We start from the raw sequence: 12008 nt of genomic DNA, 5'->3' as shown, positions 1-12008 counted from the left end.
ACCGGGAGGTAAGTAACAAACACATTCCGCAGCTATTACCAGAAGTGGGGTTTCAGGATATGCAGACTGGTTTCACAAAAAATGTTAGCGGTCTGTTGGTGACAGACAATTCGAGGAATTCAGCGCTGCCCATTACAGACTCCTCAGATCAGCACTTAACGAGAATTAATAAAACGGTTTATTTTTTTTTATATATACATATATATATGTATATATACACACACACACACACCTATGTTCAAAAAAATGCATACAGTTAAAATATCAAATTAGTGATCCGGTAACAACACTGTTCAAAACCAATCTCTTTTGTATGAACATTAAAATAAATGCACACTTTTAAAAGCATTTCTTTTTAGTGCTTCCAAAGCACAGCGTGTGCCAAGGCAAGGCCACCTGAAGAATCTCCGTCCTCCTCACGGGATGAAAGAGAACTGAAGTCAGGGACCTGGGAAGCCTCAGGTGCGCTTTCATAATGTCTGCAGATAAAAACAGAAGAGAGTCTGAGGTAGATTGTTTAGTAACCACCAAGTGCTAACAGTCACAGGGCTGTCTTTAGCTTTCATTAACACAACAGCAGTTTCTTTACTCTCGATCTACGCTGAATCTCAAGTTTAAAGGCATGGCTAGCAGTTCTCGGGAACAAGGCTCTCGTCTCTGTGCTGGCAACATGCAATATTACCAGTGCAGGTGTTTCTGGGAGGTTTATTTGTTTGTTTGTTTTATTGGGGGGGGGGGGGGGGGGGACACGACGGGGACACAGGGACACACAACAGATGGGATCTCTCCACAATGCAGACACTGTGTGCATTTGACAGTGCCCCATTTTAGTGCGATCCACTGCCTATTGCACGTAAAACGGCTAATGACAGTATTCAAGTGAGTAAATTCTCACCACCTGCAGGAGGGGCAGCAATGGTTATTTTTTTCAGCCTGTTGAGCAAAGAGCACCCTCCACAGGAAAAAAGCCACACCTTTCATAGCACGTCCTTAAGGCTACAGCCCAGCTTCTGCCGATAGAGGTTCGTAAAGTTAAAGCTCTGCTGCTTCTTCTCGGACTCTGACAGTAAGATCACTTGACCGCCAGGATGGCGAGGGCAACAGCTACGTCCTCTTCCACTCTTCTGCGGCACAGCAAACTCATTCCCGGTCCGTATTCCTCTGGCTGGTACACTATTATCTACCGTTCACCTGATTAACTCTGTTGGGTAGGCTGTTGAACTCTAGCTCCTCTAGCGTTCTCTCTAAGTGCTGTATTAAGACACGATTTTTAAACCTAGGGAAGTAATTTCATTTCTTCTTCCAAAAACAGCAGTTAAATAACTCAGTATTATTTGGCCACGACAAACAGTATTAGCGGAGGCTCTCTGTTTCCAGCATGGAAGAGCTTCCCTCATTTCTGACATCAGAATGGCAAATTTAATTTGATACAGCCATCTTTCCCCAACCCACGCAAATTCTGGGTCTTTCTTCCATAACCACCCGTATCTTTCTATTTCACACTTCAGCTCTAGGTAACGACCATTTACTTCAGAAAATACAACGGCAGTTTGACCGCTGAAACTGTAATAATTTAAGTATGTCAAAACAAAACACTTGTTTTGGAAAAGACTGAGATTTGCTATCATGAACAACGTTAGCGTTTAACTCCGAATCATTCGTATCTATACAAACCTTGCTCCTTCCCTTATAGCAAATTCAATGAAATACTTCTGAGTTTCCATCGGTCCTTGTACGTACCTCCTCAAGAAGAGAGAAGATTTTTTTCACGATCTTAAAGAAGAGATCCAAACAGATATTAGAAACAGATCTTGTAAATGCATTTTCAGTAAATCTCAACAGCCAAAGGAAAAACAACAAAGCCTAGAGTTTCCCATTTCTGCATACAGTAATGCACATAAGAAAAAAAAGCCAGCATACCAATAATTTGAAGTGATATCGATTAGCTGATATTCAAATGTAACGCTGAATTTTGTTCTCTTAAAAGAGCAGTATCTAGAAACACCTGCCCTTGGAAAATGCAGACTAGGTTTCATCAGCAGAGAAGCCTTGCATCTCCACGAACACGCTGCCATGATCAGCAGTTAATAGAAACAAAGGGATACCGAGCCATGTTTCAACCTAGAGCTGTCATTTTTGAAAGCAGAGGTTTAAGATAACTACTCTTTACAAGATGACCGATCTATGTGGAGCATGAGCACGATTGTCTCGTATAAAGTTTAACAACAACAAAAAAAAAGTAGCGCAAAAGAATGAACCGGACACCTTAGATGTGAAACAACAGTATTTTTTCATTGGTTTCTGTGCTTTCTTCTCTGAACCAACTATGAAAACACGAATGGTGCTGTGACTAAGCCTGCTTAAGAGTGCTGCAGTAAGGACGGTGAGGATATAAAGTTGGACTGTGAATACATGTACTTACTTTCTTGTTCTTCCACTACTTGTACACGAGTAATCAAAAATCATTCCAAATCTGAGGGTTTATTTTCAAAATAGATCCTCATTTCAAGAAAAAGTCTTCTGTACCCCTAGCCTATTTTTAATACACTAATAAAGAACTTACTTCTTCCACGTTTGCAAACCTCTTTCACCACTCTGATTTTAATACCAGCATCGCTTCCCTCCAACATTGTAGGTGTTATTTTAAATCAATTTGGCACAGATTCAGAAGTAGACTCCATCACTCGTTTTTGGTCATCTCCAGCCACGCTGTAATTTAGAGGCCCTCGAACAAGTGCATTGGTACCAGGTTTACGATCCAAGCCATCTTTGCATCATTTAAGCAATTGAACTCATCATGTAGAGAGTCTAAGTCACCAGGTGACATTTCATCCTCTCCCTTAACAGCTGGAACCGAAGAAGCCATTTGCACAGACAAGCCATCAATTTGCTCTTCCAGCAACTGACAGTTTTCTGCTTTCTTCTCTCCATTACCATCTTGGACAGTACTGATACCAGTGTCTGAAAATTAAGAAGGAGCTTAGTAGTGCATATAACTGCAGGATCAAAAAACACAGAAGGACATTATTCTGCATCCCTTCTTGTTGAAAGTACTGTGGAGAGAGTTACTCAGCACTGTCAGATCACTTCAGTAGTTTTATTCACCCTTTGACGCAACCACAGGAATACCTCCTTTTGGGCTGCAACCGTCTCATACGACTGTCGTGAAGTTATTTGCTGTATTCCCGTTTCAGTGACTAAAGCAAACTAAAGTTTCCCCTCCTTCCCCCAGTTCCAGCAAATTTTTCTTTCGACTCTGCTGCAACAGGTGGGTAAATTACTATTTGTGAGAAATTTAAATTTATTTTTTTTTTTTTACACACTTTCCTTCCCCACTTCTCCCTTCCCCACTATAGAATACACAAATGAGAATTAAAAGCTGAAATGAAATCCTTGCTACCGCCAAACCATCGTGGTGAAAGGTTTCAGCACTTTTTAGAAACAGTTCCAAATTATTGCTCATTCAGGACTTCGTTACCTATAGCAACAGCCTGTTTGTCTAAGCCGACCAAAGAAATTCAGTCCCAATTAACTCTAAAACTTACGTGTCCTTTTGAATTAACACAGAAAGCACGGAGACCTTTTTTTTTTTTTCCCTGCACACTATGTCCATTTATGACCACACAAGTTCCTGTACTACAACAACTCCAACACACCTTTATTTGTTGGCATGCCTTTGAGGTTCAGATATGGTGACGGAGATCCAGCAGCACAGGGTGGCCCTTTCCCACCAACATGGTTTGTCACAACAGTGACTGTGGCCGTCGCAATAGCGGCGACGTGCTACGCCTTCTCTCTTTAGTGATGCTGGAGTATTGGGCTCTCCAGGACGCTTGATCTTATTCTGAGGCCCAGCAACAAATTTATCTGCTTCATCTATCATCGTACCCTGAAAAGACTTTTTTTTTTTTTTTTTTAATATAAGTAAAAAACAATTGCTTCGTCAATTCACTACCAGAGTATTTGCCTCCGTGTTACAATTCAGTTACTTTTCAAATAATGATACAGCAGATAGCAAGACTTCTCCTACCTTCTCATCCTGTTTGAACAGACTGCCAAGTGTATGAAGAAGCCTTTTTGGTTGATCTGGATCAATCTCCCGAAGGGGTGAAGGCATCATTTTCAACTACTCCTGATGATTTCCCCTTTGAGCAACAGGAACGCCGTGAAGGCAGTCTGCAGCAGAACAAGGTATCTAAATTTAGTCTACCTTAAGACTAAGGAAATACAAGCCTCGCATGCTTCCATTTCCAGCGTTAGCATTTAAGATCTAGAAATCACTATTTCCTCCCTCTACAAAACAAAGGAAAAGCAAAAGGCAAATAAAGCCCCTCTTTCCTTTCACCATCACTATAAGAACATCTACTGCATCCTGTTGCACAGGAAAGCTCACCCATGAAACTGAATTTTCAAATTCCAAACACGCACAACATGTTTTGTGACAGAAGGCAGAAATTTCATTCTTCTCCTTCGGAATCTAGGGAAGAACGACTGACCCAAGAAACGATGCAAAGTCTACTTCCTCTCCCACACCGAGGACAGAAACACTACTTAGGTGAATTAAATAGCTGTACCAGAATATTAATAAATAATTGTGTCCATTTACCTTCATCCTGCCCCACGATATCCCTGTGTGTTTTCAGAAGATTGGTTCTCATTCCGGTTAGCTGATCTAGAAGACTGTGACAAGACATATCATATGCATTTCTGAATGCCCGTGGCTTCAAATCCTAGTTTTATAATAAAACAAGTAACTTTCAGTTAACCCGCGAGTTCTCACGCACAAAGAAATTGCTCTGTGGGCTGTACTACCGTTAACTACTAAAAAACAAAACAAAACAAAAAAAATTCCAAAACAACTTCAGACATTCTGAACGTATTCTGAAACAACTTTCTTTCCATCTCTCCGGAAAGAGCTTTCCTCCTATCTGTGACAAAGGAAAAAAAAAAAAGTTGTGATCGCGGGAGTCGTTACACAAAGCCACACTCTGTGAATTCACTACTACAGTTAAGATCATTTTTAGTCAAAAATACCTCGGCAGCAATGCTATCACTGCAAACATAGCGTTGCCAAAAAAAAAAAAAAAAAGAAATTCAACTCAAGATATAGGAGAGGGCGAGCTAAAAGCACAAATAACATGACCGATGGAGGCTGCAACAACCACCTGGTAGATGGTTGTCCACAGCCCTCGGATTGCACGGTCGTCTTTCCTGACAAACGAATACTGAAAAAGAAATACTGAATACTTTTCAGAATACTGAAAAGAACAGAAAAGATACACCGTGTGTCCGCAAAAGCCTTCGGGGAGACTACTGAAAGGAAAACCAAACCAAAAAACTAGGAACAGCAAGTGGCATATACGTCAGTTTTGTTAACAGAGCACCACTAATGTACCAGGAATTTCCACATTCTTCGCCCCTCCTCTACCTTGAAAATGTCACCCAATTCTGTCAGTGTCTTCACCATCAGCATTTATTTATTTATTTCGTTTTTCACGTGGACATCCGAGGAAAACATTGAGTACCCTGTCATCGAGGAAGAAGAGGAGAGGGGGGAAAAAAAAAAAAAAAAAAAAAAAAAAAGAGAGATGAGGGGGGAAGAAGCACTGCCATTCCTTTCCTCGGTAATGCGAGCAAAAAGCTCAGGCGCTCAGCAACAACGTGCTTTGAAAGATAAAACACAGAAGAAACTGCACGTTATTTAGTCTCAGCTACAGAGTCACGTGTATTTGTACCTGCTCATTTATTCATCTGCCAGTGTATTTTAGTACAAACGCTACAGAACATAGAAACCGCAAGGTTACTACTACCTTTTGTGACCGACGCGATCTTTGGCAGGAACAGCTATCGAAAAAGAACCAACAAAATCCCCTTCGTCGACAGCCATCCGAACCTTTATCGTCTAACAGCAGTCCTACAAACATCCCCTGGGATGCTCAACTCCTGAAACTTTCTGTTCAACTTGAGGCAGAACAAGCCCTTACCCTGGGCACCTTCACCCAGCTCTCCACTGCTAGCAGAGTAGCACCCTGATACTGTCCAGGACGCGCTGCAGCAGCCTACTCGCTTACGCGTATTTACTGCAGCCTGGTTCGAGACGCGCACAGAGGGACCCACGAAAAATCCACCCTTTCCTTCAGAGAAGTAAATACATACGTACATACGGACGACACGGTAAGGAAGAAAAGCTGAACACACAGCATGCGGTCCTTTACCGTGGGGCAGATCCAGCATCAGCACAAGGAGCTTTGGGGCACGTGAGCGATCATCTACACCGGCCATCGCGACAAGCCAAACTCACGCACACGAGCCTCGACCTAAAAACACAGAACACATTAAGTTCCTTTATAGCTTATGGAAGTAACAACCAGCATCTTAGATGCAGTTGGATAGTTGGATTGCATCAGCTTAGGGACTGCCTCCTTCAAAACGCACAGGGGGGTGGGGAAACCAGTCTTGGAAACCTGTTGCCTAACAGGAAGGAGACTGTTGTCTTCTCCTCCATAGGTGACGTTCTTCCAAGCATCGTCCTGCTCCTGGATTTTACCAGCCGCGACGGGATGGTCCTACCGGCGTGAGTCGGGAACGCTTCCCACGGGGTTTCTGTGACACTGAAGTAAGTTTTCCGCAGGTACAAGTAACGCAGCACGAGACGGCAAGGAAGCTAAGGCACCGTCTGCAGCACAGCACGTGTGCGATATTGGGCCTGAGGGGACCAGTCAAAGCCTGCAGTAATCGCTGAACAGGTGGGCAAGCAGGGAGCCCTACGGGAAACAAAGCTCACGTTCTGCAAAGCTCTTTTCCCGTCAAGAAGACGGCCTTTTCTATTCAGCGCATTTACTGAACTTTAGGCTACTTCCCATTCGCTTTGGCAAGTTAGCCTTTGCGTAAGCCAAGAGGTTTTAAACTGCCAAGCACCACTGATGGTTCTTGTTCTCCAACAACAGGGAATTTCAATCAGGGCACTCGTTAACAGGAAAGCCTGGCTCTGTTTCACACAAATCACGTACCTAAACCACGGAGACAGGAGTCTGCAGGACGAACTCTTTAAAAGGTGAACTTAAAGAGAAGGATACTACTCATTTTTCCACAACTTCTGCAAGGACTGCGGCAAAAAAAGGCTGAACCAGGGACGTCTCTATCATCATCCCCTCTAGAATTCAGCAACTCCATACAGTTATGGGGCAAATACCACAGCTGCAGCGCAAGACAAACAAAGACCTCGAAGGTCACGTTTCTGCCTGCGTACCGAGTTCCGCTGGGAAGACCCCCCACCTCTGGAAAGACCCCCAGCCGCTCAACTCCCAAGCAACGTTGCCACGGCCAGTGCTTACGCAGAGTTTTGCTCTCTCTCGCTGCTCAGTACAGGCCCAAGGCCTCCTTTATTGCACACAGTTCAAGCAAAACTCTTGGGACATAACCAAGAGACAGACAGACAGACAGACAGAAATTGCCTCTCACGTCTGTCCTCACTGACCGCAACCAGCGTCCTGGAAAGCCCCGCAAGCACCGGTCTATTCCTAGGACAACTCCGAAAGCTGAGGCGGGACAAAGTTTAGCCTCTCGTACCAAAGACTGAGCAACAGACAGAGCCTGACAGGCCAGTTCATTCTAGGTCTAAGAGGCTACTACGACTCGGCAGGCACTACGTGCCTTCCTTCCCTTTGCGCTTCCCAGCGCCGAGCAGCTCGCGCTTCCGCAAATTCAACGAAGCCTTGGAGCCGGGGCTGCAGGAAGCTTACGAGCACGCCTTGATTCCACCCCGAGGTCGCTGCGACTTACCTGGGCAGTCGGGACGGACGGGCTGCTCTCTCTCCTGAGAACCCTGCGACCGCAGCACGCCAGCTGCGGCTTTCCTCGCTTTACCCGGTGCGCCACCTTCGCTCGGCAACAAACCCCGCAGGGGTCCTAGCGGCGGGGAGCTGCTTCTGCCCCGGTGAACCGCAGCACAAGGAGAGAGCCGGCTGTCAGGACGCAGGGAGAGGAAAGCCTCCGGGGCGCGGCGCGGCGCAGCCCAACGATCAAGCGCAGCGAGGACCCGCGCCCGGCCTCAACACCCCCCGCCCCTCCCGGCCCGACGCTCCGAGGAGGCACCCCCGGAGGCTCTCGCTCGCCTCACCGCCGGCAACCGCGCTCGCCGCCAGCGGCAACCTGCGCCTCCCGGCGCGCACGGCCCGGCCCCGGCCCGGCCCCGGCCCGGCCGCGCAGCCCGGAGCCCACGTGGCCGCCCGGCAGCGCAGAACTACAGCTCCCAGCATGCCTCGGGACGGAGCACTCCAGCCAATCCAGAGGGGCGTCGGCCACGCGCACGCAACGGCACCTCCTCCTGCTGCCCTCTCTGCCCCCCCCCGCCGCCGCAGCCGCCCCCCTCTCCCCTGTCCCCTCTCCCCCAGCCCCCCGAAGCCGCCCCAGCTCCTCTCGTGCTCCGAGCATCTCCAGCATTTCAGGAACTGGAACCCTGGAACCGCTGACGTCTGGCACGTGTCAGAAACGTGGCAGGAGACGTACTCTGCTGTCGCAAGGCACTTGCAAAGCCGGCCCGACAGCTGAAGCAGACTCACACAGTCCACCGAGCAACTCGGGGCCCCCACTGCTGTCCACTCACCCTCATGCTTCGTTCAAGCTTCCGTGCCTACGCCCTGAGCTACAAGAAACAAAGAGAGAAGGTCACATCCACAATGGATACGCAAACAGTGCGGCACATGCAGAGGACTCAAACACAGAGACCAGAGCCAGACAAATAAAACAAACAAACAAACAAACAAACAAACTGAAGTCCACAAATGCCACAAGGCCATGAATGCATAGCAGCCCCGGCAGGGGTAATGGCAGACATACCCTTTGCAGATGAAAAAGGTGACCCTGCTCAGTCTCTTGGTAATACTGCACCAACACGGTCAAGCCTCTTGTAGCATGTCATCAAGCTGGTTTTAGTCCTCTGGAGAGTTACACAAGTGGGTTGATTCATCTAGAGATTAAAATACAGATCAAACACAGGAGCGTATCCCACCATCCCAAAAAAAAAGTGAGCCAGCAACCTCTGCTACATATCCCTCTATGAAGTGAATTCCAAGCCCTTAGAATTCCAGAAATCCATAGACTCCAGCCTGCCTAGAGAACCCGGCAACTGACTGAAGGAAAAACAAAGCACTTACCCCCAAAGAGCAGCCCAGGCAGAAGGAGCTCTCTGACGGCATACTTGGGGCTCATATACCTTTTGGTCCCACCCAGCACCCAAACCCAATCACCTGGGAAAGGGGAGGGGCAAAGAACAAGGAACTAGGAACAGAGCAGGAGCAGCAGCAGCTGCGATATTTTCTTTCTTTCTTTCTCTCTCTCTCTCTCTTTCTTTAAATCTGCTTTAGCTCAAAAGCATGTAGAGAGCAGACAAGAGACCTGTGGTGTTTCTAGAAGCAAAAATCCCCTTTTGCTTTTGCTGCAGCTTTTAATGTTGAACTGATAACGGCACCAAGCAAGTAACTGAAACTTCTTCAACTGGAATTAGTTTAAACACGCTCACCGTCATCTGCAAACACAGAGAACCAGCATTCACTAGCCCTAACCCTAACCCCAACCCTCACCCTAAACTCTAACCCTAGCCCCAGCCCTAGTCCCTAAGCCCAACCCTGGTTCCCGAGAACTTCATTTCCCGGCATGCTCTGGGCACTCAACATGGCCTCCCGGAAGTCTGGAGTCCCAGAACTTCATTTCCCGGCATGCTCCGGGCACCCAACATGGCCTCCCGGACGTCCAGAGTCCCAGAACTACTTCTCCCGGCATGCACTGGGCACCCAACATGGTCTCCCGGAAGCATGCGCGGAAGTAGAGTGACAGGCCCAGCTTCCCGGAGCAGCGCTGATATGCGAGCTAAACAAAGAAACAAGCAAACAAACAACAAAAAAAAAAACAGCCAGTTTTGCTGGTGACTGCCACACAAGCCGACTGTAGGAAAGTCACTGTTCTTTCTGAAGGCGTTTAATACCTTGGCGTGTCTTTTTCCTCAAAACACAAACACCTCCACGACTTTAAAGCGTAGTCCTATGCATGGTTTCATTAAAACATTTTCAAAATTAAGAAGTAACAGAAAGTATGGGTGCTTATCAGATAGTTGTGGGGTAGCCACCCCAGATGGCCCTGAGCCCCCAGCAGACCCTTGTTTGTGGGTCCCTTCCAACTTGGGATATTCTATGGTTCTGTGATTACTTTCTGACCCTTTTAGGTGGAGCTTGGGTGACTCTAGTCAGACATATCTTGGTAATGATTGGTACAAAACACTGGTATGGTACCAATGTTGTTTTAGCTACCAAGTGCAGGGCAGAGCACTGTATGGGCTGCTGCAGGGAAAGTTAACTCCATCCCAGGCAGACCCAGTACACTATCCCAACATTTTTTTAAACATGTCAAAATAGCTGAAACCTTGCTGTCTTTTGGTACTAGGAGAATTCAAAGTGGTAGGTTACACACCAAAGTCTACAAGATCTGCTATTTTGTAACCCACTTCATTTGGAGATGGCCAACTCTGATGGTTTTTGTATTTCCAAAGCCTACACCAGTAGGATAATATTGCCTTTTTCACTGGTATTTCTAATAAGGTTTAAACTGGTTTGATTGGGTTCAGCAATGCCCCAGGAGAAACGGAAATTTTCCTTGTCATATAATTTCAGAATTATTGTTTGTAGCTCTTTTTCCCTCCCCCCCCCTTAAAAATATTCTTTTGAAAGAACGCTGCTCTTTCTCCATCTGCCCCTGCTGTCTTTAATTCAGGACCACAGTCGGCTTTACTAAAAGCCCAGAAATTTCTGAAAGAGCTAGTATATTCATTATACTGGTCCAAAGAACAGACTCCAGTGAAGCCTACACAATATACTGCAGCAGAACAGTGGAGGAACTGGGGATACTGCTTCTTAAAACAGCTGCACTCATCTGCTCTCCCTCACTCTTTGTTGGTTACTTATCAACACCTGTTACTCCTCAGCTGGTTGCTCCTCAGCTGGTTGAAGCAAAGATAGCCATGCTCCTTTTCATAGAATCATTAAGGTGGAAAAGACCTCCAAGATCAGCTGGTCCAACCATCCCCCTACCACCAATGTCATCACTAAACCATGTCCCTAAGCGCCATGTCCAACCTTTCCTTGAACAACCCCAAGGATGGGGACTCCCTGGACAACCCGCTCCAATGCCTGACTGCTCTTTCTGAGAAGAAATGTCTCCTCATTTCCAAACTAAACATCCCCATGCCCCCTAGTAGTATTGCTAGTTATCTGTGAGAAGAGGCTGACCCCCAGCTCCCCACACCTTCCTTTCAGGTAGTCGTAGAGAGCAATGAGGTCTCCTCTGAGCCTCCGCTTCTCCAGCCCAAACCCCCCCAGCTCCCTCAGCCGCTCCTCACAGACTTGTGTCCCAGGCCCCTCACCAGCTTCGTAGCCCTGCTCTGGACATGCTCTAGGGCCTCAATGTCCTTCTGGTACTGAGGGGCCCAAAGCTGAACCCAGCACTCGAGGTGTGGCTTCACCAGAGCAGAGTACAGAGGGACAATCACCTCCCTGTTCCTGCTGGCTGCACTATTCCTGATACAAGGCAGGATGCTGTTGGTTTTGTTTTACCCCCTGTCTTCTTTCTAAATGTGACTAGGCTGAGTTTTATGAATTACAGGTAATTAATATTGCAGACAATAGCACATAACAGAGCATCCAGTGAAGGGAAACACAACTTCAGTTTTTTCAATGGTTTGCACTTAAGTTCATAGAATCACAGAATCATAGAGAAGAAGAATTTCTTTACTCTGTGGGTGGTGAAGCACTGGCACAGGCTGCCCAGAGAAGCTGTGGATGGGCTCATCCTTCAAAGTGTTTAAGGCCAAGCTGGATGGGGCTTTAAGCAACCTGGCCTAGTGGGAAGTGTCCCTGGCAGGGGGGTTGGAACCAGATGATTTTTAAGGGCCCTTCCAACCCAAACCATTCTATGATTCCATGATTAAAATATACTAAGGTCTTTGTCATCGATACTGT

At 46.7% G+C, this 12008-nt stretch overlaps 2 long non-coding RNA genes across 3 annotated transcripts in view; both read right to left on the bottom strand.

Annotated features, from left to right (window-relative positions):
- Positions 1-776: 776 nt before the first annotated feature.
- Positions 777-4806, bottom strand: LOC311437902. Of its 2 annotated transcripts, none has more exons than XR_014693796.1 (5): positions 4607-4806; positions 4031-4176; positions 2564-2961; positions 1675-1773; positions 777-1276 (listed from the first exon to the last, which is right to left on the bottom strand). It is a non-coding gene; the product is annotated as an uncharacterized lncRNA (long non-coding RNA). The 2 variants fall into 2 exon arrangements; XR_014693797.1 differs by having other exon boundaries at positions 777-1251.
- A 3806-nt stretch (positions 4807-8612) lies between these two features.
- LOC311437903 overlaps positions 8613-12008 on the bottom strand; it is a 43864-nt gene continuing 40468 nt past the window's right edge. Inside the window, exons 3-4 of the long non-coding RNA XR_014693798.1 lie at positions 8839-8968; positions 8613-8644 (exon numbers count right to left, since the gene is read on the bottom strand). This is a non-coding gene — a long non-coding RNA (uncharacterized lncRNA). The remainder of the gene's footprint in view (positions 8645-8838; positions 8969-12008) is intronic.

The sequence above is a fragment of the Aythya ferina genome (genome assembly GCF_964211825.1).
Source record: "Aythya ferina genome assembly, chromosome: 5".
NCBI classification, from domain to species: domain Eukaryota; kingdom Metazoa; phylum Chordata; class Aves; order Anseriformes; family Anatidae; genus Aythya; species Aythya ferina.
Note: the sequence above shows the minus strand (reverse complement) of the source record. Positions and strands in the feature narration are given on the sequence as shown.